The sequence below is a fragment of the Schistocerca gregaria genome, unplaced genomic scaffold, assembly GCF_023897955.1.
Source record: "Schistocerca gregaria isolate iqSchGreg1 unplaced genomic scaffold, iqSchGreg1.2 ptg000846l, whole genome shotgun sequence".
NCBI classification, from domain to species: Eukaryota; Metazoa; Arthropoda; class Insecta; order Orthoptera; family Acrididae; genus Schistocerca; species Schistocerca gregaria.
In genome coordinates this window covers 135,001-140,000 of record NW_026062210.1, presented here as the reverse complement: position 1 = coordinate 140,000, position 5,000 = coordinate 135,001, and the positions used below count along the sequence as shown (strand labels likewise).

At 50.0% G+C, this 5,000-nt stretch overlaps 1 pseudogene; it reads left to right on the top strand.

Moving 5' to 3' along the window:
- Window positions 1-741, top strand: part of LOC126322897 (large subunit ribosomal RNA) — a 2,974-nt pseudogene extending 2,233 nt beyond the window's left edge.
- The last annotated feature ends 4,259 nt before the right edge of the window (window positions 742-5,000 follow it).

Sequence of the window (5,000 nt, the reverse complement as noted above, 5' to 3'; positions counted from 1 at the left end):
GGCCACGTGGAGGTGTCGCGCCGGTTCGTACCCATATCCGCAGCAGGTCTCCAAGGTGAAGAGCCTCTAGTCGATAGAATAATGTAGGTAAGGGAAGTCGGCAAATTGGATCCGTAACTTCGGGATAAGGATTGGCTCTGAGGATCGGGGCGTGTCGGGCTTGGTCGGGAAGTGGGTCAGCGCTAACGTGCCGGGCCTGGGCGAGGTGAGTGCCGTAGGGGTGCCGGTAAGTGCGGGCGTTTAGCGCGGGCGTGGTCTGCTCTCGCCGTTGGTTGGCCTCGTGCTGGCCGGCGGTGCAGGATGCGCGCGCCTGCGCGGCGTTCGCGCCCCGGTGCTTCAACCTGCGTGCAGGATCCGAGCTCGGTCCCGTGCCTTGGCCTCCCACGGATCTTCCTTGCTGCGAGGCCGCGTCCGCCTTAGCGTGCTCCTCCGGGGGCGCGCGGGTGCGCGGATTCTCTTCGGCCGCCATTCAACGATCAACTCAGAACTGGCACGGACTGGGGGAATCCGACTGTCTAATTAAAACAAAGCATTGCGATGGCCCTAGCGGGTGTTGACGCAATGTGATTTCTGCCCAGTGCTCTGAATGTCAACGTGAAGAAATTCAAGCAAGCGCGGGTAAACGGCGGGAGTAACTATGACTCTCTTAAGGTAGCCAAATGCCTCGTCATCTAATTAGTGACGCGCATGAATGGATTAACGAGATTCCCGCTGTCCCTATCTACTCCAGGGAAAAGCGGTCTGCGCAGCGCCACCTGGGGGAGGTGTGTTGCCTCCCATAACTGGGTTAAAACCGCCAGGAGACCCTCTGATTCCCCGAAGTCAACGAACGCGTCGGGGCTCAGAGGAACCTGAGTGGGGCGGGGACCGTAATGTCCAATCTCGTGGCCTTGTCGTGGCTCTCTGGCTCAGTAACCCCCTTAGATGGGGCGAAGCTAACACGGGATGGGCCGTCCACGCATGACGTTAAACGGCTAGCCCTTAACTGGGTGCAATCCTCACGGTCCGCACTGGCCCACCGTTAACTAGCAAAAGCGGTGGGTGAGACATGGTCGGTCATGATCCCCCGGTACGTGTGGAGACCCCCCTGGGGAACGTAACTCGGGCTTGAGTGCCGCACCGTCTCGATGATGTCAAACTCCACATATAAGACCCAGCTAACACCATCAACATCTCTGGGCTGTGGATTTGTGAGGGTTGTCGTGTGTCAAGGCAGGACGTAAAACTCCCGTCGCGGCAAGACGTTAAGTGCCCCCAACCCAAGCGAAAGCAAAGGGTGCGTGGCGCAGGGGAAGCTGCGTAACGAGAGACACACCACCTGTCTCTCTTGAGTTGAGCGCGGCGGCTGGGCGAGGGTATGAGGGTAAGTCTCACGACGATCCCGGAGCCCTGCGGTCTGGCTGCTGTAGTTCCTCACGTCCTGGACGACGTTAAATGGTCCCCCAACCCAAAGCGAAAGCAAAGGGTGCATGGCGCAGGGGAAGCTGCGTCGCAAGGGACACAACATCTGTCCCTCGTGCGCTGAACATCTTGCGCACTGGTTCCGACGGCCTGGCTCGCCGGGGTGGGATTCTGCCCTGAGCTGTCAAGTGTCCTTCGCCGTGTCTCTGGACTTCCGAGACATGATCTGCCAAGCCGGGGCGTGGTGACATGTCCCCGGCTAGGTTAGCTGGGTCCAGACCCCTGAACGTCTGGGTGACCGACCCGGCACCTGAGTAGGACCGGGTCCTTGGCCTTGCGTGGGAGCTCGGCCTAGTAGGGGGCGAAGGACGGAGGGTGAATCCGCCCTCCCAGAGTGCGGGGGGCACTTGCCAGGGAAGGAACGGATGAAATCCTCGATGGTAAGGTCGTCGAGGAGGACGAGGGTGCTGGAAACGGCACTCTCAACCTTGCAGCTCGGGTGTGCCCTTGGTCCAGGGGCGGGACTGGTGGGCGAGCTGCCAATAGCCTCCCCCCATGCCAGAGGTGCCGGTCGGGGGTAACAGACGGGCCCCATTTTTTCACTCTCCTTAAATTAATTATGGCACAGAATATGGAGAGTGATTCTGCGCTTTTGGAGCCGGTGGCTCCTTCGTTAGAAGAAAGCTATGACATGAGCGTAATTGAGAGACATTCACGCTACCTCCGATTGTTGGAAAGTAGCGTGAAACATGGAAAGATTAATGCAGAGCAAGTCAAGGTCCTAAAAGAGACAATTGCGAACTGGGCGTTAGCCCATGCTCACCTTGAGGGTCAGTATGCAGAATTGAAGAAAGAGAATGAAAGACTGAGGAAAGAACTACAAAAACCAGTTCGAACTTATGCCTCAGTGGCTGCTGCTGTACCTGTAAAGACAACAGTTCAAGACACAATAAAGCGAAGTCTTGAGAAAGTGACGCCGACTGTTTTCGTCAAACCTAAAAAAGGTGAAGATATACGGAAGGTGCGGGAAAATTTCGAAAAGAGTGTTAATCCAAAAGTGGATAAGATTAAGATTAATGCAGTAAGAAACACCCGCAATGCCTTAATAGTTGAGGTTGCCACGCCAGAAGACAGTGACAAACTAGTGAATAATGTCAAATTAAAAGAACATTTTGTATGTGAAAAGCCGCGAAAGAGACGTCCTCTAATGATGATTTATGACGTTCCAACGTACATGAATCAAGATGACATTCTTGAATCTGTGTATACACAGAACTTTGAAGAACATTACTCGAAACAGGAATTTCTTGAAAAATTTAAATTAAGATTTAAGGCAGGGCCTAGAGATCGGTCCACTGTTCACCATGCTGCGGAGGTGGATCCGGAATTAAGAAAGATCATAATTAAGACAGGTAGACTGTACATAGGGTACGGTGCATTATCGGTGAAAGACTATACAGCCTTGCCGAGGTGTACAAAATGTCAAGATTATACGCATGTGGCCAAGTATTGTGAATTTAAAAACGCAGTTTGTGCTCACTGCGGTGAAGAAGGCCATGAGAGAAAAAATTGTCCAAAACAATCCCAGCCAGCAGTCTGTATACCATGCAAGTATAGGAAACGTACGTGTAGCACTCCTGGTAGGGAGTGCTTTACGTACAAGTTGCTATTACAAAGATTAATACAACGTACAGATTATGGAGATCCATAAAAATACTCCAAAATATAAGTCCCCAAGTAAATTAGCGAGAGACGCTCAGCGTTGGCAAAGGTTGAGGGCATCCCAAATATCTCTGTCTCTTACAGATGTGTCGTCGGCTGCTGCAGGGTCGGCTTCCGGTGTGGGATCTGTCCCCTGTCCGGGGTCTTCGTCCGAGGCGTCGGGGCAACCCGGCACTGGTGGCGTCGATCGTGCTAAGGCGGCGGTGGTTTCCATCGTCGAGAGTGGCCAAACCGACGCTTGTAAGGATAAAGACACCAATAAAGATGTGGAAGTAGAAAACCTGGCTTCTGGTGTCGGTTCTGTAGAGACTTTAACTTTAACAGACAGCTCCTTTGCTAATAAAACGTATACACAATGTCCTCCAAATGATGTTTATGTGATGTGTGAAAATGCAATGAAGCTTCGTAGATTAGAAGAACCTCAACTGCTAACATTAGCGTTAAGACAGCTTGTGCGGGTCGGACACCCGGATGGGGACAGAATTACTTTCCCAACTCTGGAGGATGTCGACTGTATTCAGCTGGCATCAGTCAACTTGCCTTTTGAGTATAAAGAACTGTTGAGTCTGGTTAAAGAAGTTTTTCGAAGAAGGGGAAGGGAATTCAATTTGCAGAAGATATACAAAGAAATGGTAAAGATGTATGGAAGGGTAATGTTTGTTCCCTCCCTCCAGTTTCCAAACAGCTATGTACATACAAGATACCCTCCCGATCTCTGACCTCAAAGTTGTACAAATAAATGCAATGCGAAGCTTCTTAGTCACGCAGGAGTTGCGAAAGCTCGCAGAGGAGCGTACTATAGACATTTTAACAATCCAAGAACCAAACTCTGTCTCTGGCCGTGTCTCGGGCTTTCCCGTAACATCGCAAGTAATAACTTTTGGCAATAATCCTATGACAGCAGTTGTTGTCCTTAATAAATTAATAAAGACAACTATACTAACACAATTTTGCAATAGTCATGTTATTGTTGTAGAATTAAACATGCTGCAGACCCGTTTGTATTTAGTTAATGTTTATTGTCAATATCGTGAACATATTGATCATTACTTGCACCAGCTAACATTAATTCTGAGAGCCTTAGAAGGGAAACCTGTGGTGATAACAATGGATTGCAATGCGAAATCCCCACTCTGGCACAGTCCCCATGTTGATGATCGGGGTGGCGCTATGGAAGATCTGATAATGGAATTTCATTTATATGTAGAAAACAGACCTGGAAATCCACCTACTTATAGAAGTAGGGCTGGTGTTGAGACCAACATAGATGTCACCTTAACAACGAGAAATCTAACAGACAGAATTTCTAACTGGACTGTACATGACGGATTAACAGTAAGTGATCACAATGTAATTGAGTTCCAAATTCTTGTGGAACCTGGCGACGTGCCAGAGGATTGGGTTTTGCAGTATGATTATGGGAGGGCCAACTGGGAGCTGCTAGAGGCAGAGTGCAATCCACCAGAGTTGGGTGACGGACTTTTTCAAATTGATGAAGCAGTGGACGCCCTTACGTCTTCTATTAAGTCGGCTGTAACCGTTGCAATACCACAAAAAAGGCGTTTCATCCGCAAGGTAACTGCTCCATGGACCCCAGAGCTTACCAGGCTCCGGCAGTCTATGCGACGAGCAAGGAGGAATTACCAGAGAAGCTTCACCAGGGACGAAAGACAGTACCACCTGGAAAGATACAGAAGACTAAAATGGATATTTAAAGATACACTTTATACTCACAGACAACAAAGTTGGAAGGACTTTGTAGCATCACACTTGATAACGGATCCATGGGGCCTTCCGTATAAAATCGTCAGAGAAAAAATACATTCCCCTATGAACCTCTCGACTGTCAAAATTGGACAGACAGACACAATGACAAC